Source organism: Osmia lignaria, chromosome 2 (assembly GCF_051020975.1).
Source record: "Osmia lignaria lignaria isolate PbOS001 chromosome 2, iyOsmLign1, whole genome shotgun sequence".
NCBI classification, from domain to species: Eukaryota; Metazoa; Arthropoda; class Insecta; order Hymenoptera; family Megachilidae; genus Osmia; species Osmia lignaria.
The window spans coordinates 9,858,372-9,881,290 of NC_135033.1; the positions used below are offsets into that span (position 1 = coordinate 9,858,372).

The 22,919-nt window shown below is 46.5% G+C and overlaps 1 long non-coding RNA gene across 1 annotated transcript in view; it reads right to left on the reverse strand.

The window, feature by feature from the left end:
- Positions 1 to 465: 465 nt before the first annotated feature.
- Positions 466 to 22,919, reverse strand: part of LOC143305412 (uncharacterized) — a 78,450-nt gene continuing 55,996 nt past the window's right edge. The window contains exon 3 of the long non-coding RNA XR_013062325.1: positions 466 to 1,636. This is a non-coding gene — a long non-coding RNA (uncharacterized LOC143305412). The remainder of the gene's footprint in view (positions 1,637 to 22,919) is intronic.

The following is a 22,919-nucleotide window of genomic DNA, read 5'->3' on the forward strand; positions in this document are numbered from 1 at the left end:
TGAAAAACTTTTTAACTGCATGCGTTCGAATACTTTCGTGAGCCACTGTAGGTAACCCTGCAAGCCCTCCACCCCCCTTCGTTCCACCACGACCACCCCTGGTGGTCCACCCCCTGACTACCACCCTCGTAGCCCCATCCTCTCATGGTTGCGAACCTCTCTAGGGGAAAAAGTAGGAAAAGAGTGGGGAGGATCGATTTTTACTGGGGCAACCGCCCTCCTGCATCAACTACCCCTCCTCTCACATCCTGTACTTTCCTGAGCTAGCCATGCCATGCCCTGTCCCGGTCGTAATGCACCGTCTCCGCCCCGGCTAACACCCCCTTCACCACCCACATTTATCCCACACCATCGCTACCTTCCAACCCTCTTCATTCCTCCTCTCTCTCTCTCTCTCTCTCTCTCTCTCTCTCTCTCTCTCTCTCTTCTCATCCTACCTTCGGTTCGTCCTCCACGTTTTATCTCTTCTGTTTTTTTTTTTTTTTTTTTTTTTTTTATTCTACGAAAATATTCAAAAGAGTTTCGGATGATGGTGCATGACGATCTTTTACCCTCGACGCTTGCCTTCCGGCTCGCGTCGCGATGCCACCCCCCTTCCTTTCGTTGAAGATGTTCGAAGAGAAGGGTTCATCCGGAAACGATTTAACCCCGTTTAAGTGGCATCGACGAGCACGTCTGTTCGGATTTCTTCGATTTCCACTTCGGTTTTTTTATTTTTTTTTTTTTTTCATTTTTATTTGGGGTTAGATGAACAGCGATAAGCGATCTTCGAACGCTTATCGGGTCGTTTTTATTTTCTTCTTTTAGTTTGTTGTTATACGCTGTTCTCGATTTTGTTTTTAATTTCGTCGCACGATCACGGGGGCGATTTAATTTCGAGTTAACGAGGTCGATGCTTAATTCGTCGCGCGAGGGTTAAACGGATTTTAACGACGATCGTTGCCGAGTTGTCGGGACACGTTAAAAGGATAAGTGGATTTCCTCGTGGATAAGGGCGGTCGTAAACGCGTGTCAACGCACCGTGACCGTCGCGTCGTTTCAGACGTCTCGAGATTTTTATTTCTCCAATTGATTTCGCGTTTACGCGTTACGTTCTCGCGCTAAATCGTCTTCTATTCTTGCCTTTTTTACGACCGCTTAAACCGCAACCGAGGACAATCTTGTTTGAACTAACAAATCTGTTTTTCTTCCGTTACTTTGTTCTTCTCATTTGTTTAAAAAGAGAAAAACATAAATTTAGTAGAAAGGAGAATAAAGTTCGTTGGCCGATTAATTTCGATTTCTATAAATGGCGCTTTCCAAATGATAATGCTCCCTTGGAAAGTTATTCGAATCGAAAGTGGCATCGATTAACTTTGATGGGTAATCTTGTGAGGAGGTATCAAGGGACACATTGTCTTGGACTTTCCGTAGTAACGCGATCGAAAAGTTTTAGCAAGCCTCAAAATTCTCAACATCTGGCTGGAGATAATTGGTATGCTGGTAGGAACCGATAAACGACTTAAACTACTTACCAACTATTATGACCGGGTACGATAAGATGAGAGGAAGCTTCTCGGGGTTAACTTTTCAGTTTCCATGATAACAGCGACGATATCTCTTTCCGAGACCCATTTCGTTTGTATCGATTGCCAATCTGAAAATGACCAATTATCCTTTTACATCATAACGAAGAAACAGTTTCCTTGTTTGTTAACCTACGACTGACTAACAAGTCGCAGGGATTTCCTGTTTTTCATCGCGACGTTGAGCTAATTGCGTAAACACACAATGCATATTCAACAATCTGTTTATCTTGTTCTATAAAAGGTGCGACGAAAGAAAAGGGTCGCGTACCGATAATTGTCCGATACGCCGGCGTATTTGTAAGAAACGGAAGAACGTGGAGGGAGGAGGTCAGCAGTAGCAGTCGAAGACAGGCGGTCTCGATTGTTGAGGTTACGGATCGGTGTCAAGTAGGCACCCTATGCCATGTGCGGCGGCCCATTCAGTCGTTCGTTCATTCAGAAATATCCTGCCTCCTCTCCTCGCCATTCAACAAGTAGATCATCGAGCCTATCCAGCACCCTCTACCGTCGGACCTACGCAACTTCCAAGGGTTCACCAGCCGACTCAGGGGTTGTTATGCAATAAATCCGGTACGTCCCACGAGCCTTCTTCGAGGGACGCGTCCTTTGGGTTACGTGGCGCTATTCAGAGAAGCAAAGTCGATGACCTGCGGGTCGCCTCGGTGTTGGAATTTTTGAGGATTCAATTACTCACGGGGATGCGAGAGATTCGAAGGGTGGATACAGAGACAGAGAGAGAGAGAGAGAGAGAGAGAGAGAGGGACAGGTTGATGTATTTTCAACGGGGTGGGTTTTAGGCTCCTTTGAGCGGATTTTCGTCGCGTTCAAGGGATCCCCCGGTCGTAATTGGGATCGCTGCAAGTGGATCGATCGTGAAACGCGGCATATCGTAATTGGTACGATTATCCTTTGAACTGCTCGAAGGTTCGTGTCTCGTTGAATAGAAAAATCAATCGGTAAGAGATACGCGAGAGGTTTGAAAGGGACCGTTGACTAATAGAGATCTCCGATCGTTATTCGTTGTATTTTATTTCCTTTCCTCGTCGTAAGTGGACGTGATTTGATGGGGAATTCTAACGTTGAAATTAATGCTTGTGCAATCTTAAGCAAACTATACGCCTCGGAAGCGTTTCATTCTGACGTTACTTCGAAGCGAACATCAATTTTCTCAAACAATGACTGTTAGACTTAACGAGGTGGTTACGGACAAACGGCGCGGCGCGTTTCCCGATCATTTGGTGCGGCTGCGAGCGTACCAGATTAGGGATGCAGCACGCGTTTCAGCTCTCCGCTTAATAACACGCGAAAAGCGAATCCGACCGCGTTCGAGTGACTCACCTGGCTGAAAGGTTAATACCGTGTTAACGCGTCTACTTAGCTGCTCGTTCGAACATAAGAGCTATACTTAGGAGCTGCAATAGTACTACCTACGAGTACACGAACACCGTGTGTGTTTCAGGTGCAACTTAGCTTTGTTTTAGTTCAAAGAAACGTCGGGAAAGAGCGTTAGAAGGCAACCGAGGCGACACGATCTCTGCGATTACAAAAGGCAGGGGTAGCATGTCGATGTCTGTCGAAAGGGTTATTCTAGCATCGAATAAACGTTTTTTTTTCCCTGTGCAGCGAACAACGTTCGTTACTCGGTTGTCCAGCGGGCAAAAGGGGCGGCAGGAACGACGGTCGGTATTTTTAGAATTCAGCATTAATTAAATAGCTTAGGAGAGAAGAATGAAGCCAGTGAACCGAGACTGGCAACCATCCGGGCGATGTACGAACGAGCTGCCGCGATTTCGCGCTAATCACTAATCAGAGCAGTTGATCGAGAAGAGGAAGAGAGAAAGAGAGAGAGACGAAGCTGATCAGCCAATAGTGATCATCCCGTTCCAACCCCCTCGTCATCCTCCACACCCTCTTTTAGCACTGATGTCAACCATGGCCAACAACTACAACAACAACAACAACAACACAACGGCAACGGCAACGGCAACAACACGGTCGGCATGATTATAATAAGTGATCGCTTGGATACTCGATGTGTGCCAAACTGGAAAGCTTTCTGCCAGGTGGAATAATGGGCTGCAGCACAGCCGACCGACGTCATTGTCACTCATCACGGTCTGATCACTGTCACTGTCTCTACTCGACAAAGCCCTTTTGTCCGGCGGCCGATGTAACCGGCTCTCCTGAACCTAACCAGAACCCTGTATTCCCCAATAACGACCGCTGGACGATGCATTTTTTTTTATCCAACACGCGCGCGCAACGCTAACGTTGAGGATTATGGTAATTCCTGCGCCTCCGCGGCCGCCACTTCATACACCCCCGTCCATGTCTCTTTGTAGACCAAAACGATGTTACACTTCTTTAGTGTATTCTTTTACTTCGAAAAAAATCGTGGATAAGGATTTTCTAAATAATTTCTATTTGCAGATTAATTAATAATTTTAAAAAGGATTGAATTTCATATTGCAACACGATACGAATCAGCGCCTGAAAAGCCGCAACCCACTTTACTCCGTTGCATACGCGCTCCGTTGCATCGCTACAGGGGCACGAACCGTAAATTAAGTTCCAGATTTCCTTGGTTTAATTAAGCACAGCAAGAATCTATGAACGATTCAAATAGCTCTATTAGCGCATAAAATATTTTCTCATACCAATTTATACCCACTACTTGCTAGATTTCATTGAAAAGAATGGACGGTCTTAAAGTTCGGAATTTCTTCCGCGATAGTTCGGCTAACAGTTCGACGTATTTCCCAACGACGCGTACAAGTGCTCGCCGTGTTCTCGTTCTAAAGAATAAGAGTAAGAAAGGCGGTCTGGTATCGCGATAATTCCCGAGTCGGAACGGAGGCAACGAGATCCGGTAAGCGGCGCGAAAGTATAACACAGCGACCTCTAATCAAGAAGTATCACCCCGCGTAAATCATCTCATCCCCGGGGGCTCTCGAGCAGTTTCCAAGTTACAGACCGCACGGTGCGGCTACGAAGAAAAGCATGCTGCGAACGATGAATACACACGAGTTGGAGGTAAAAGCGGGGGAGGTTAGAAAGTAGGCGGGAAACAAAGACGCTGGGTATCCGAGGGGGTTGCTGTGGTATTCGAGTAACCATGAAACCGAGAAAGAGAAAGAGAAAGAGAAAGAAGGGTGGAAGAGAAACAATTGTGGCAGTTTGCAAATGCATAGAAAACTCGGTGGTAGACACGAAGAAACGGCAACGGGACCGTAAGAAGGAGACGGAAGAAGACGAAGAAGAAGAAGAAGAAGTCTAGGCCACTAGTGGTGAAAGCACCCTCCTCCTCCTCCTCCTTTTTCCTTTCCCTTTCCCTTTCTCATCCTCCAGGCCTTGGCTCCCTTCTCCAGGCTGCTCCTCCTTCAACATCCTTCCCTCTCGCTCACTGATTCATTCAGCACAGTTGCCTCTGTACGAGGCTCCTTTGCGGAGGTGGAAGCAAAACAACTCGAGTGGCCCTGAACTCCATAATGGCAGCGGTCCATTTTTTTCTCTTATCGCACACTTTTCCGCGCATTGTTCGCACAGTCAACAGGGGAGAGAAAAAGGAGGGACGTGGACGGGAACAGGGCGATAAGAGAGAGATAGAAAAGAGCAAGGGAGATAGAGGAAGAGCAAGATGGACTACTGTCTCTCCCTGCTGGCTCACTCCTCCTCGTCGTCGTCGTCGGCGTCGTCGGCGTCGCCGTCGTCGTAGTCGTAGTCTGTGTTCCTTGGTTCATCCTGCTGACCAACTTCGCTCGAGTACTCCCTGACTCCTTTCCCTCCGTCGTTGTCCGATCTTTCTCTGACCCTCTTAACCCTTTTCAACCCTTCCGCTTGGCTCGTCGACGATTCTTTTGAAGGGCTTATGAATAACTTCTCCCGCCCCTGTTAAATGGAAAAACGAGCGGCATTGTTTACGGAGAAAGAAGGGTAATACCTTTCGTCTCGAGGCAGCCGTTGATCGTGGCCGCTTTTATTCATGACACCAGCCCTCTACTCGAAACCGACTCGGAGGAAAACGGATGGAAAGAGTAGCGAAAAGCCCCGCGAGAGGAAAAATCGGTTCTCTCTCCTTTCCTTTTTTTTATTTCTTTTTTTGTTTTTCCCTAACCCAGAGATGTTTACCTTTTTTCTTGTTTTCGCACAAAAGCAACCGAACGTACCTTTTGTTTTAACGGGGAAAGTCGAATGTAGTATACTTTTCGATGGCGGTAGATGAAAAACCGTAGCTTCCGAGTGCATCGTGACCGGTTCGTTGGCCGGCAGGCAAAAGCGTTCGAGGTTTTTTTTTTTTTTTTTTTTATTCAAAAGCATCGTCTCGTTGTAACAAGCAGCCCCTGTACGATTTCCTTAAGGGAAAAATTCCTTTATACTTGTCCCGTAGACGGGGAGAAGGTTAGCAAAGCGACGACGGAACTGTTGCTCTGCGTTATATTGTCTCTTTATCAAGGCTGCTGTATCGCCGTTCGGTTATTCAGCCTCTTGAGCCATTCGGATCCACGGAATCGCCAGGGAAAAACGGTAGCTTGCATTCGAGCAAGAGCTTTCTTCTCCAGAACTCGCCTGTGTTTGTTTCCTTTGTTGTTGTACGCGTTTCTTTTTTTCACTCGAGATTCGAGACAATCTCCGGGAAAATACATTTTATTTAGCGGAGTACAGAGATGTCTGAATAGCAAAATGTTAGACATTTTTTATGGCGATCGAAATATCTTCAAGTTGCTTAATTGCTTTATTTACCTTATCGAGGGTGGTTGTGCTCGTTCGAGTCATTTAAAGAAACTTGAAAATTTAAAGCTCTGTTCTCTTTTTACATGTTTCAGCGAGTTCTTCGTGAAACAAACTTTACGAGCCCCTTTTTTTTCATGAACGTCAGTCAACGTACGCGAGGAAGGATAAAAAAGAAGCGAATGGACGAACGTGTTGGATTGTGCGTGAACTTTCGTGCGGCAGAGAATAGCGTGAAACTTTGGAAATTCGGAAAAGTTCGAGGAGCGTCGTTCTAATTTACATACGCTCACCCCGTCTCGTTCGTTCCGGCGTTAACTTGCCGAAACTAGTTGCGTCGACTTGCCGAAAAGTCGCGCATTTTTCTATCGATCCGCACCCCGTCGCGTCGCGTCGTGCCGACGAACCTCGAGCTATCGTCGGACCGGCGAGATTCGCGGGGCGTTCTCGTCGAAAGCGAGCAATTAAGGCAGCCTCGCCCCGAAAATGCGGCTCTCTTTGAAAAAAATTTCTTTTTTCTCAAAACACCATTCGTCGCGCGATAATGATGCGCACTTTGTATTGGTCGTCGTTATAAGGGAGTTGGTATAAATGCATCCTCTTGAATAACGTATATAGGATGTCCTCGCTAATTTATTTCGTTTCGAAATAATAGATTTACTATTCCTTCGATAATGCTGCCAACGAAACACAATCAACAATTTATGCTCCACTCATTCCGCTATCCAAAGAAATTTCAATGGGATAGAAACGTATTCGCCTGGTACGCGCGTTCCAGTTTCCTTTCGGCCAAAAAACATTCGATTGCCTTCTCCTTTTCCAGCTGACCATTCACCTCCTCGGCAACGATTTGCATACGCGACATTTCTCTGTCCGCGTCGGGGAGGTTCTAGGGAGAAGGGTTAAACTTTGCACAGTTAGTCACCGTCCACGGCGAGCCTTCCGAGGTTGATGACATCTTTCCTCTCCCTCTTCTTCTTCTTCTTCTTCTTCTTCTTCTTCTTCTTCTTCTTCTTCTTCTTCGTTCGCCTACCTTACTTTCCGTCCTCGTCCCGTCTTCGAAAGTCGAAAGCGTACAAACGATGATTCGTAGGTTCGCGGCAGGCCTCCTTTAAATTTGTTTCGAGCATCGCAACTTCCACTGACAAAGAGAGAGAGAGAGAGAGAGAGAGAGAGGGAGAGAGGGAGAGAGAAAGAGGAGTCAAAGAGAGAGATTATTACTAGCGGTGGAGAAGTTCGCCGCCGCTCCCTTTTCCGGCTAATTGCGCAGTGTTTCCACAATTAGGCCGAATTTCCGCGGCGTCGTGTTTTATTTTCCACCAGATACCACCTAACTGATGAAGAGGAGGGAGCTTGGATCGTTAAATTTAACTCGCCATGGGACGAGCTTTTCTGATGTTCTTTCGTTTAACGTGTTAATTGCTCTGCATGCGATTATTCGACCGAATGTTGTTCGGTTCATTTTTTGCAGAATGATCTCTAATGGTAATGTTGTTAAAGAGAAGTTCTTAAAATGATAGGCGGATGTACAGGTTATTTGAACACTTATCTATAGAAATAATAAGTAGGAGATGGAGAAGATTTACAGCCGTCGAGTATAAGTTGTTATTCCCTACGATCTGGATTGTCCAACAATTCAATTTTGAAACGATCGGACACAAGCTTTCCCCCCACGGGAAAAGCAACAATGCGTCATAAACACACCTCGACGGCTTGAAATGAGCATAATCGAGCGGTGAATAGAGACGCACAGGAAACGCGAAAGCGGTTCCCGATCATCGGTGGCCGGCGATGCGTGTCATCGAGAACGATTATCTCGACTTTGCACCGAGCGCGAATCGCATTTCCTACCTGAACAGCTGTGTAAAGTAACGAAAAGTAACGGTTGAACGTACAAAAAAAGAAAAAACCCGTAAACGTTCAAGCGAACGAAACCACAATTCTTACCGCCATTCGATTTACTCGAAAATTAGCCGTCTACGAAAATCTTGCCCTTTCTCATGAAATGAAATTAGAAATTTAGGTGGCATCCGCGTATGAATGTCACGGTAATCGCGATGAACTCGTACGTAGAATGCATCGAAATTTTAATTAGAAATTTCGGTGAAGTTAGACAATTGGTCCCTTGGCTACTTTCTCTGGAACGTCGAGGCTCAATCGGCCCTGACACGACAAACAGGGCCAGCAAGAACGCGAGAAGCAACGGCAGACACAGGAATACGAGATTTTCGCCACACGAGGAGTCTATTCGAGGTGCACCGGTAATTTATAGCAACGTTCTACCACCCGCAGCTGCGAAACGTTCCGGCGACTTTGCGGCTCGCGCGACGCCAACTTACGCGCCTCTTTTGCCATCTCGACATTTCGCTTGCCCGATTTTTCTCCATTTTTTCCTGCAATCAGATTTTCTAGCAATAGCTTTCATTTGGAAATTCTACGCATAGTAATCTTCCGTTTCGTCGAAAGACTTTTTTATCCTTTCATGAATTCCTTCATTTCCAGCATCTATCCGCGGATGAAAAGCAATTGCTATTTAATTTATTGCCTTCTTTTTTCTCGGCAAGAGATGCTTCCGTTATCTTCTACGGAAGAGCTTCCCAATTTTTTTGTCGGCTTTCTAAAGAAGTTTTCACAGCGAAATTGTATGGACGCGCGGGTCCAGGTGCTTCATCTACGAATGATTCTATTCATTTTCAACCTTGTTAACTCCTCCGCTTTACACGCGCGTTGTTAAAGAAAATATATCATTACGGGACGACGACACTTTGGAGGCGGGTTGTTTTTGAAAAAAAATTTTCGTCAACCAGCCCGCCTTCTTGTATCTCTTTTTCTCTTCTTCCTCCTCCTTCCGCTTCTTACCTCGTCTTGCCAAATGTCGACGAAATAATTCATGAATAGCAACGATTCATGCCGGCTGAAAATGTCGTTGGTGAATTCATCGCAACGTAAAATGGCTTTACTTAAGGAAGTGTGGCATTTTACATTCAAAAAGTTGGTTCGAAGAACTGGCCAACGGGGAAGGGTGCAAACGACGAAAGGAAGAACACTCCGGAAGATTGTAAAACGAGCAGTTCACTCGCCACTGCTTCACTGTCCTAGTAAAATATTACACCGGCTAAATTTACTCTTCTTCGAGATACCTTTTTTGTTCGCTTGTAAAAAGATTGTCCGAAAACTTTCCTGATCCGTCTCGACAATCGTCATTCGGCTTTGTTTCGAGTTCGATTGGAAAATGAAACTTCAGTCGGAGCTTCCTAAACGTTCGATCGATGAAGAACACTTCAACTTCGAGGGATGAAGTTAAAGCGATCCGAAATAAAGAAAAAAAAACAATCACCCTCTTGTTTATTGAAAGATTTACGTGATTCGATTGGAAAAATGTTGATATTGAAATTCAGTATTTAGTGTTTGATATTCGTCAGTTTCACGGGTATTTGGAAAATATAGTCAATTGGCTTTTAGTTAGAATTAAAAACTGACATTTCGATTAATAACGCGGTGAATGACGCAGTAAAAACGAATGTGCGTAGGCCGTAGGAAACATCGTGACTATGGGATTATTCACAATCGTTATATTTTTTGGTGAAACTTTTCCCACTTTGTAAATGATTTAATGATCGAAGAATGTGTTCTTCAAACACAAGGACTTCCACATTTTTCTAAGAAGGAAGAAATCTAAAAAAACGGACCAGGAATTCCTTTCTGTTCTCAAAAAAGGAATTCAAGAAGACAGAAACATTTAAAGTAACTGAAACTTAAAGAGCGACACGTTTAAGAGGATTAAACGCAAGAAGAAAAGCGTTTAAGGAATCCGAACAGTGAAAAGAAATTGAAAGAAAACCGAAGGAGGAGAAGAGAAGAAAATGAGGTAAGTTCTCGATATTTTTCTTTTCTAAATCATTTAAGTAGAAAATTAGTAAAGAAATGATTAGAAGCTATGTTTCCAGAATCCGCGAGAGGACACGGTTTCCGCGGTTCATCGGCTAAAAGATCCCATCAATCTGCATCAGGTTTGGCAAAATTCCCTTCGTTCCACGTTGAATCTGGCGCCGATCTTGGAGTTATGGCCAGGTCCCGGCGAGGGTGGCTGAGAAATGTTACCCGCTTCGACCATAAATTAAGAAGGTACCCGCGCAATCTTTCGATCTCGACCGGGTGCAGTCGAAAATCGTTAACCACGCTCGCGGATCTCTCGTCAGCAAAAGGCGCCGCTGCGATAAGCCAGCTAAGACGCGTCTCTGCCCTAAATTTCGAGTGATATCATAAATTTCATCATCGGGAGAGGCTTGTTGAAACGAATTAGCCTTTGGCCAACTGCTTGCTTAACGTTACGACTAGGATTTACAGCTCCGCAAAGGATCATCCTAAAATGAATAGTGAATTCATCGCGAATCACAGTAGCAAACCACAAGTAATCGTTATGAAATAATCTAAAGCTACAAAGTCATCGGGATAGAGATAGAGGAAAGTGCAAAGCGCCATTCATCAGGTTCACCGCTTATGCGCAAAGAAGCGACGATTTCGCTCGTTAACTCCGAAAAACGATACGAGTTCACGGTACGAATGATTCTAATATCGCGGAGGAAACTTAGCACGGCAACAGTACTATCAATCAAGTTTTTACGAAGCGATGCGTCGCGGCTAGCGGCGAGGGAAAACCGGTACCCGAAGCGGCGGTCATACATCATCGAGGGTACCTGAAATCGGGAAACGGCCGCGTAACTTGCTGGAAAAGCCGACGGCGTTCCTTTTAATTACTTTTCCTTCCGCGACGCTCGGCCATCGGTCTGCGCCCGCGCGGCAACCCTCGCGATTTAATTATTTTAATTAAAACGCTGGAGGTCGCGCCGGAGCTGGAGCAAAATCTCGAACGGGATCTCGCGGTGTTCCATCCGCGAGACGATAATTCGATGGGACGAGGCTAGACGCGTGGACAGGACTCGCGTCGCGGCGTCCGGGACGACGCGAAAGGAGGATGAGCATCGCGAACGAAAGAAACGGGGATAATTTTATCGACTAACATCAAAATCGTGGCCACCATTTCCACCGTTTCTCGTTCTCTTTCCGACCCGTGTGTCCGTGGAGACAGCCTGCTACCCTATATCTGTGGTCACGGTGTCCGACGGGAGGAGTCGAACCGTAGCAAGAGCAACGGGCAGGAAGAGCGCGAGAGAGGAGAGAGAGGAACGGAAGCGCGAGATGGATAAAGAGGAAAGAAGGGAAGAAGGATGGAAAAGGACGGGGAGAGACGTGGCGTGCTTCTGGTTGCTGGCTTCTCCCCGTCGCTACTATCGTTGCTGGTGCAAGCATTGCTAGTGGTGCTGCTGCTGCAGGAGCAGCTTACGCGCTCTCCTCGGAGCGCGCGCGGTAAACAAAAACTGCACGGCGACGTTGTCGGATCTTCCCGCTCGGGGTTCCCAGCCTCCGTCCCATTGGCCACCGCCGGATCTTTCTCCCTCTCTCCTTCTTCCACTTGATTCCCTCTTGCTTTCCTCCTGCTACCCTAGTCCTCCTCCTTCCCTGTCCCTCGCCGACCCCTTTGGTCCACCTGCTGCTACTCTCTCGAAACGGCCCCACGGCCTGATGGTGTAAGCGCGTCTCGCGCGCGCCACCGTCCACCTCGTCGACCAGCAGCGACGACGGAGGGTGTAGGTAGAGAGGAGAGCGACCGAGGACCGAGGGGAGGACAGGAAGAGTAGCCAGAGGGGCAAGCAGAGACGACAGCAACGGAGGACCAAGGAGAGAGAGAGAGAGAGGGAGGAGGGCGCAGGAATTCTCCCTCTTCCCCTACTTTTCAGAGCCGAGTTCGCGGCGTGGCGCGATGCATCGTCTCCGACACGAACGCGCACACGCGTCCCCCCCGATAGCTGTGTGCACGCGTGTGCATACACGACACGTACACGCGTGATCGAAAGAATGCACGTATAAGAGAGGGCACCCCAGAGAGGGAGTCGGGTTTTGCGTACGCCTGACAATGTGCAAGGACCTCGTGAAAAAAAGCGGCCGAGTGTGCGTGCGCAGCCGGACGCGGGCGCGGGCGCGGGCGCGTGCTCGCGCCCTAACCTCGCCGCGTCGCGACGTTCCAACGGGTTCGAGTTGCGTCGAATTTTTTTGCAAGCCTGACATCATCGCACTCGGAAACCAATTAAGAGGACCGATGACTCGTGAAAATCCGTTTCCAGTTTTTGCTCGAATTTGCAACGCGTTCGTTGTAAAAACAAAAAGAAAAAAATAGTAGCCTCGAATAGTAATGAAACGGGGAAATAAATTTGCTTCGCTGAAGAAAGGAGATTTTGGCAGCGGCTGCCTCTAACACGCGCGCGCTCGCGACTCGATTTCGCGCGGGAACGCGACCGAATCTCGCGTCGTCTGCACACACGCGCGCACCCGTACGACACGAAGAAACGGGTCCTCCCTTTTCCACCCTGCCGTTGCATCTCCTCGTTCCACCCGTCCTCTTTTTCCTTCTACTCCCCTCGCTAGCACAGCGTGCACTTTTGTGTGTTTAAATTGGGTTGCGTTCTACGCTCGCGCTTCGAGCGTTAACCGAATCCTTAATTACTATTCTGATTGCGTTTCGCTGCCGCACAGATATCTCCGTTCGCTCTTAATATTTGAAAGCTAGCGGTGAGAATTTTCGTCTCGTTTCGAGCCGGTGTCGCGCGTCCCGTTTTCGTGGGAAAAAAACTGTCTCGTTATGTCATCTGTCATTTTAAGGAGATCATAGCTCGTTACGTAGAGAGAAATCGAGAAACGGTTGTATCACGCCGAGGTGATACGAAAATTATACACGCTGACGCGGGTTAACTTCCGTGTTCGAAGTAATTACGCAGAAAAGTAGAGTGACCGCTAGAAACGGGATCCAAGAATATCGCAAAAATATGTTTGGGAATCTATTCTTGATTTCATCCCTATTCGTCAATACGCAGTAGAGTATTCTTTCGCAAGTTAGATAGCCGTCGGCACCTTTGGAAATTCTCAATTCTCAGATTTTATCAGAGAATTAATATCGAAATACAGTGGAATATAAATTAATCTTGAAAGCATTGAAAGAATAATAAATGAATTATTTAGTAGCGATCGATTGGCACGCGTCATTCGACGAATACCATAACGATAATCCAGTTAGCTATAAGCAATAAGAAAAGTAGCAAAAAATGTTGAATAAAAATTGTTTAGTATAATTTAAACGAATTTATTCGGACGATTTGACGAGTTTCCTTGGAAGAACGAGCCAAACGACAGGTCGTTCTTTGAAAATCGCGACGAGTGAATGACGCGAGAGGGACCGGTTCGATTAGTATCTTAATTGTAACTTTAATTGTGTTCCTCGTTTAGCGACGAAGTTATCCAATCACTTTCTTGGTCGTCGATGGAAGTGGCTAAATAGTTTCATGAAAGCGCTGCGAAGCTAGAAGTTATATCGACTTAAGGGAACTTTCCTTACCCGCCTGTTAATCGTTCTCTACAACTAACTATGATTAACATTCGCGAATACGTAAATATCGTCGATGGGTTAATAAGATAATATTATCCAATTCTGAACGAATATTTGCATCTTTATATTCTTAATTCGAAACAGAAACATTGCTTCTCTACGTTTGTATCTTTCATTCCCCTCTCAATTTTCCATTTTCCATTTGAAAATCCATTTCATTCAAACGTTTCTTTGCTCCGAGTTTCCATGGGACTTCAATTTGGCGGGCAATCCGGGGAGTAAGAAAAATCGTCGCCTCGAAAGATCGGGCAAATTTCGAAAAGCGTCTGGTATCGAAACCGAACGCGTCGATATTTCGCGGAAAAAGAGAGAGAGATTGCGATCTGTGTGGGTCGATGCTCGAGGCGACAAGCGGAGTTGCATCCAAGGGGACTTCTAGAAATCCTGGCTGCTCGTATCGTATCGATGGCGTGGTTTCTTGGACCGAGGCGGGAAGGAAGTTGGCATACCGGAAAAGAGGAAGGAAACGTCTCTTGACGTCTGTTGAGGTGACGATCGCAATTACCGATAACCGATCCCTCTCCTCTTTTCCGTCTACGATAATTTCTCACTCGACTCGGCCGATTTTCCTCCCGTTTTCCTTCCGCGCCACCGAACTTTCCGAACTTTCGCTTATCTTTCGACCGACAAACTCCGGAAGTAGGTAAACGTAACGAACGACGTAAGCACAGGCATGGAATAACGATCAGTTTCTTGGACAAAGACCCTCGTGTCACCTTTGTGTTTTTCGTTCGTAAAATATCTAACATTAGAGAAATTCAAATTCTTCTAATTTTCTTTTTTAGAAAACACGAATGGACCTTTCTTTCGAACGTTCTCTCCGCACGAAGAACCGAGTGATTCTATCGGGCGAGGTAAATCGAGCGCGAACGCGACCGACACAAAGGATACAATTGTTCGACGTTTCATCTGCATTATTAATCTCGTTTCCGCTTTTTCCTGCACGCGAGCTGACCGTCATCGTTACCTTCCTTTCAGACGCGTTCGCGAATCCACCGCTATCACGAGCTCGTAGAAATTTCAACTACCACTCTCTTTTTATACCGGCAGTTATTTTCTATTAATTAGAATTTGAAAAATGGTCATTAATCCCTTTTCCGATATGAAAGGGAATAGATAATTATAAGAGGCATCGATTCGGTGAACATCAAAGTACGGTGCACTTTAAAAATGGAGTACCGTCTTTCGTGGACGATTAGCGCCGCGACGCAAACGCGATTAACCAGCGGATTACGATTACTCCAATACCAGAAGCGACGCTTCCACTTTTTATTCGACGCTTTTCCACGACGCTCGTCGCGTATTTTTAGACTTACAGAGCGTGAGTCAACGGTAACGAGACCACTTCTCTTTCGAGCGGACTTTTGTATCTCGCGGTGCAAATAGCGGCGCGACGTCCTTGCATTATTTTTTTTTTTTTATCGAATTACCTCGATGTTAAACGCGATAACGTTTCCATCGGCAGGACAGAATAGACGGTCATCGTATGCCAATTGCGTTTTAATGGGATCGAAAGTAGGAACCGGTACGCTTCTGATGCGATAAATAAGTTTCTTGCCATCGATTACTCGAGGATCGTTGCGCAAGAAACGATTAGAGAAAGGGATCATCTGTTCCCATTTTTCCGCTCGATTCGCAACTTTTTCTAACGGTGATCACCTTAACGGGATGAACCTGCGTTCATCTTTTTATCGCTATTGGCGCCTATCTGGACGCTAAATAATTTATAGATGTTTTAATAATCGTTTCATCTCGCATATTTATGCAAATTGAACATTCGCCGGCCGTAAAAAAGGTACATTAATTTTATTGATCGCGGTGATAGAAATGATTTGATCAGAAAATTTGTCGGTTCGAAGGATAACAGCCGTTTGACGGTGATACCGAGCCGATTGGGGGGCTTTACAAAATATTGGTCGGTTTCATCAGCTGGCCGACAGACGGGCGGGATTGATTTTCAAACAAACGTTGACTGGATCAGTACCAAAATGAATGACGCGCAACAGGTTAGTCGTGATACTTGCACGCTCCGCTTTGCCATCACACGTGTGTTATTTGCATTTATGTATGCGACCGTGCGTGCATTCACTTTACAACGCGATTCGACCTGCCATACACCGCGTTCTCCAGGAATGCTTTCTCTTGTTTCCAGCGCGCGCGGCCGCGTCCGCGGCGGATTAGCCGCGGCAGATTAATTACCGGTCGCCCCTTTTCACGTATCATACGGACACGCTTTTACTTTAATCGCTGTTTATTATTTGCCGAGCAACTGTTTCCACGGTCAACGATAATTTCGTGTTCGTAATCGCGGCACTAAAGGGCGGAATTTTATACGAAGAATATCTACTTTTTGCGATTCAACCTATGGGTGTAATTTTATTTTGTTTCGTGATCGATACAAATGAATTTCAGAAACTTCGTTCGAGCGGTTGGATCGAATTTCCAAGAAGAATAAGAATAAGAAGAAGAAGAAGAAGAAGAAGAAGAAGAAGAAGAAGAAGAAGAAGAGAAAGAAAAGGATCGATCGGACGTTGAAGAGAATCCACGCATCGATCAGCGCGAGCAATACAAGCGGAGATGTTTTAAACGAGTTGAAAAAGCCTATGAGTGACATTACTCGCACGAATCCTCTTCGCTCCGAAGTGTCACCTGAAAATAACTCGGCATTGCTATTCTAGTAGCACGCATACAAGTGCACGCCACGCAACGCCACCATAGTCCTCGCACGCATTTAAATCAAGACGAACTCCTCGACGGTACTCCGCCATCGAGCTTCGCCTCAAAAGTGAACACAGATTTTCTATCCGAACCTCAACTTTTCATCTTATGCATTATTAAATATATATATACGCATTTGTATTACATTTTTTAGTGTACTTGGCTCGAGAAATAAACGCATCTAACTAGTAATCATGGTGTTATGTTTGATTAAGCTCGCTATTAAGTCTGCACGGTTATTCGTAATGAGAGTTTCGATGCAAATTCAATGGGAAACGAGTCAGGGAAGTCTAATCCTCGGCAAGAGGCATTTACTGAATTGCATATTCTGGTTATGGGATTAGAATATTTCAAGTTAGAAGAGAAGCGAGTTTTCTTTAGAAACGAGCCAGCCACGCAACGCGTTAACTTGAAAATTAATCGAACAGTGGGAAAGTAATTTTGGCAACTGGCCACGAGACAACTTTTTCCGATCCGTTTGACCATGAGCCACTGCCAAAGCTTCCGATACTCACGCTACTCTTTCTGCTCGTGACCACTATCCAGTTCAACGGGTCAAATTCCTACCCTTCCCTCGACACGCCACGCGAAAATCCCTTTGAAACGTCGCGTCGCGTCGAGCAACGTTCGCGTCTACGAAATCGTCGAATTAGTCATTCCTCGACGAACCGAATGCCGAATTAGACGCGACACGCGCTAAATATACATCGAACCGATTGGAAACGCGTCCGCGGCTGCGATCATGGTCGTGTTTCTTCGATGACACCTGTGCCAAGCTCCCGTCGTTAAGATTTCATGGATTTCCGTGTTGAACTTAACGAGGATCTATCGATCGAATCATAAATCACGGTTAAACGCTTTAATTACCGACGTCCTCGAGGTGGTAGGTGTCCGGATAACGGGTCACCGTCAGAAGAGACGGTAGAAGAGACAGGAAGAGAGGTGAAAAAGAAAACGGAAGAAAGAATCGCTTAATTCGCGTCGGAACGCGCGAGCACCTCCCTCGTATATGTAAATTTAATAACGCCAATTTGGTGTGGGTGCACCGCCTCGTGCAGGACAGTTTACATGTGCTGGGTGTGCATTATGCATGCGTATTGTGTGCACCTGTTGCCCCAAATCAAGGTTCGCCTCTCTCGTGGAAACCTAATGCCGCATAATTGTGCTTTGAGCGCAAACAACGGAAGGTCCAAGGGGGTCGCGGGGGGAGGGGGCGACATGAAAAAATACGGTATACAACAAGTCGGCATTATCTGGCTCATGCGATATTAATGAGACTCATTATCATAAATGCCCCCGGTTGGTCGTCAGACTAATTTATATCAGTTTTCAACTACGCCGATCGTGTTACGATCTACCCCAACTCTCTCTGAACAAGAGAATTCATTTTCTCTCGGGTTTAGGGTAAAAATAAAAATTGTTAAAAATATATAGGGTTGACTATATCGATCCTCTGTTAAGTTATTGGAAATATTAAGAGAGAGAGAGTTGGTAAGTGTCTCGAAAGGAAAACGAGAAAGCGGCTACCCAGCTATCGAACTTCCGTCGAAATACGATGGAAGCATGGCTGTGCAACTTCTCAATCAAACTATGGTCTTGGCTTGATAATTTCCAAGATAATCTTGATAATCGCATCGTCGTTAGTGCACCGCGCATTTTAAGCAAGCCGGACAGTAGAGGATAGAAAAATCAGTTCAATTTGTTTCTATCCAAGGAAAACTTCATCGTCGCGCGATGGCCGCCTCTTATAAATACGTCGAGCGGTCGAGGGATGTTATTACGATAAATCATGTTTTTGCCGGCCAGCCATCCACCGCGATAATTGATATTATTGCAGCCTTAATAAAATATATTTACGCGAGCGTTCTTCGCGCCGTCAAGATCAACGACGTCTACCCGAGAACCTTTTAATCGTGAATCTTCTTTTTACACTCGCTGCGACCGTTTTTTCTTTTTTCTTTCTTTCCTTTGCCCCTCCGGATCTGACCGGCTTAAAAAGCCTGCTGTCGGTCGAATGAAAATTCCACGGGATCTGGGCGAGGCTGCAGCTACTCCGGCTCGAACACGCGTGCAGACCGCGAAACTCATTGCACCGTGACAAACGGGCCGGTTACCAGGCATCGATATTAGCTAAATATCAAACGATGAAAAGCTGCGATCCTGCTGCGGATCGTTCCCGATACGTGAATACGATAACAGAAGTACCGTTGATAACACGGGGATAGGAAAGAAGTTTAGAAGCCGGATGAGCTCTGACTCTGATAATCTACGCATTCTAAGCGATTTTCTAATATTTTCACAAAGATCTGGGAAATTAATTAGGAAAATATAGAAATGGGTATTTGGGTACTCTACCAAATAGAAATTTTAGCAATTACAGGAATAATAATTGAAAAACTTAGAGATGACCAACGACTCAAGGATTAAGTTCTTCAATAACCAATCAAAACGTCCTCAAATTATCCAAACGAACATTGTCTACGTAAGAATGGTTAAAAACAAGCAATCTTCAGGTAGCAGTTAATAAAAAACTCACAAGAGGCAGCGAGATTCGTTCATCAATAACCAGGGGGAAGGTTTCTGTTCGCTGAGCTATGATTAATACCGAGCAACAAGAAAACAGGTCCCCGGTACACAGGGACAAGGATCGAGCGCCAGAAAGCTACATATACGTTTTCCCTGGGCATCGGTTCAGAAACCGTCGCCGTTCTCGACGGACGTCGAGGTTTCTGCATACCGTGGCGACGAGTTGCCGCCAACCGAGAGAAAGAGTTCAAGGGGAGAAACAAAGATGTAAATAGGGTCCTCCTTCTCCTCTCTCTTTCTCTCTCGACGTCCCTCGAACGAAAAGAAAGGCAAGGTAAGGCAAGGCAAGGCAAGGCAAGGCAAGGCAAGGTAAGGCAAGGCAAGGTTGACCGGCAGTCCTAGAAGCTGGTACACGGTTAACGCGTACGTATAGTATAGACAGAGACTGGTTGTGTGGCGGCGGCTGTTGGCTATCTAGATTCTAGATGATGGCAGTGAGCTTGACCGAGTGGCGCTTCGCGAGGCCGGCCGACGCCCTTCCTCCTTGCTTGGCCGTTTGCTTGCTCACTTGCCTGCTTGCTTTTTGCCCAACCTACACTTCTACTCTCTCGCGTTCATCCGCGCGATCCCAGTACCATTATACAGGGTGTCACGGAAAATTATCTTACCAAGGGTGATTAACCTTTTTGATTAAAGGGTGATTGACTGTCATTAGTCGTTGCGAAATGATCATCGAGCGCAAAGCTTTAACGTCGCGAATATAATATTTCCCAAGGAGAATTTCGCTAATATTCGACACCTTGTATTTACCGGAGTATAGCTACAGGCTAACTTGCTGCCGCGTAATCTCTCCACGGTATTAGCTCTCCTATCGGTTCTCGTACTTACGATATTAACGTAATATCGCGAGAGTAAGCCTAGGGAAAGAAGGAGCACCGTTTCCGTTGCACACGCACCTATGCACGCCTTTCCATATTACTGTTTTATTAACGGTGCTCGGGGGGATATTAGATGGTGCTCGATTTTGCGGCCACTCGTCGCCCGGTGATCGAAATCACTCTTCCACGCGCATTCCTTCGGACGTGCTGGTAATTCGGTTCGCGGAACACCCGGCTCGACGTAAAACCGTAGACTTTGAATTGCGCTGAAGAGGCTGGCTTAATGGCGTTATCGATCAACGCGGGATTAAAAATGTTTGGATCCGAGAGAGCGAGGGCTTAGACGCTTTTTAAGTCGACGCGACGAGTCGATTTCCAATGCAACAACGAAAGAATAAAAAAAAAGAAAAAAAAAAAAAAGTTATGAAATTAATTATTCGTACGGAATTCGACTAACACGTCGATGGAATCGTCGAATAGGTCGCGGGAAACCACGCCAAAAATTTTCGCGCTGCAGGTGTTCCAGTTGGATACGCTCGACGAGAGCAGCGTGTGCTCAAGGTGAAGAACCGCGACGGACAGCATCTCGTCGAGAAGAGTCGTACGGACCGCATCGCCCACGGCGTCGTTGCTGGCACACGGAAGCGTTCAGCTTCTGAACCATTGCCCGCTTCTACCATTCCACTCGTATGACTATTCAGATTTACTCCGTTGCAAACGATCCACTTCCACCGATCGACATCCGTTTCGCCGATCGCACGGCTCGGACAACGCGACTGTCTGACCGTCTTTCACTCCACAATGAAGTCCTTCGGTCCCTTCGCGTATCCCTCCGAGTTGCCCGATGATCTAAGAATCTTCTTCGAACGAGGATCGAGCCTAGTAGTATTCCTAGTTTCTTACTATCTGCAGCAAGTAGAAGTGGCTCTGTTCTTGCGTGGTGCGTAATGATCCGACGATGTTTCGGGTTTCTTTCGTTTCTCGACGACTCGTCTCACCGGTGATTTGTACGTTCCCCGGGCTTACAAATGATCGACGGGTGTGAGCATCTCGCCGCGGACGTGAAAGTGGATCTCCACCGATGCTTTTTATCGAGCGTCGCGAAAGAACGAAACACGCGTGTTCTCGGTTTAGAAATCAACGGATATTTCGCTCTCCTATCGTAATTATTAACTCGGAAGCAATTTCACTAGTGTTAACGGAGAGAATTTCCTTAAAAACGGAAACGAAATCTTTCGATTTACTAGAAAGAAATGGAACGGGTCGCCGAAGCCGCGTCAACGATCCCGATCGACGATTAACCACGCTCGTCAGCTAGGAAACCGATTCGATCCTTTCGAACGCGACAACGATGCCTCTCCTGCTTCGAATCGATTCGTCTTGGCGACGGAAATAACAGGTTCGATGGATCGACTCGAACTTATAAAACTTTATACGCTCCTATCCGATTTGATTTGAGAAAAGGATGCTGAGCAAGGACACGGGGCGACCCTGTTGGGCGCACGTCGCGACGCGTCGCTTGAAACACGAGGCTCTGGCTAAGGTAAGTTCATTAACCATCGCGACTGGCCCGATACTTACGCACGCAATCGGCTCGGGAACACCGCAAGAAACCGATCTGTCCCCGGTTGGGAACGAGCAAAAAACCCAGGCCAGAAACAGAACTGCCCTGGCAAAAGAAGAAGACGAAGCATGCGAACGAAGCTGCCACGAGAGAAAGACGAGAACCTTTGGCGAAACAAGAAGAGCGCACCGGGTTAAGAGGGTGAAGAAGTGGAAGATAAGAAAAAGATTCGCTTTCTTTTTTCTCTCTGATAAGTTCCTATCCTCAGATTCGAATCAATAACCCTAAAACTACCAACAGTTCTTGTCGTAGCGTGTATCCGTATCGTAGCGAGAAGTTTGCATAATTGAAGTGTCCCTGTTCGAGGTGAGGATATTCCCGTTAGAAGGAGAGCGGATCGGCGTGTCGCGGATAAAAAAGGTGGAAAAGAGTAAAAGAGGAAAAGCAAATCAGCGTTCCAACATCAACCAGTCTTACGTCTTCCGGCGAAGCCAGCCCTCTCCTCGGCTACCCTCGTCGCTCCTTTCTCTCAGCATTTTCCAAATCGAACATACGTCCTCGACGCCTGTTGATCCTTCGACAGGACGAGGCGTTTAACTTTACCTCTGCCCCCTCCTCCACGGTTCGCTCGGTACACGAGTCTTGCTCCTTTTCATCCCCCTCTCTGATCGCGCGCGCGTCGATCTTCCGTGCCCTCCTATTTGATCCTGCAGCAGGCAAATGCGCGGTAGCCATCGTTGGAGGGGGTATTCCAGCACACGTGTATCGGTTCATGGTGAAAATAGTGCAATAAGCGCGTAGTTATGCAGCTACGACGCCGTGTGGTTTGCTCACCACCACCACCACCACCACCACCAACCACCACCACCATATCCACCACCCTTCTTCTCTCTACTTTTCCTCTCTCCGGGTATACCATCTTTCTCTGATACCTTTTCACTCGTATGATCGACCGTTCTCTCCTGCCATCCCCTTTTTCCATCGACCACCATCCCCTTTCCTCTGGATCCGTCCGTCGATCCGCTACTATCGGAGGCACACTTTTCTCTCTCTATCTCTTTCTCTTTTCTATGCGTGTATATGCATACATGGTTTAGAAACGTTTAAACGGGGATAGTTACTAATTACAACGGTTACACGCCTGCAGTTGGCGAAGAGAAAAAGATCTGGAAGGAGGAGAATCGCGATGGAGGGTGAGAGGAAAGGGAGCAGGAAAAATTCAGCCGGAGAATGGGCGGGCACGACACGACCGAGTAATCAGTCGCTGGATTATAGAGAACTTTCAATGTAGAGACACTGTTCTATGTGTGCGTTTAGTTCTTCCTCTTCTTCTTCTTCTTCTTCTTCTTCTTCTTCTTTTTCTTCTCCTGTCTTACCAGGACACGTTGAACATCCACTGTTGCCTTGCCTGACTGACTATCACTGCTCCGATATCAGCG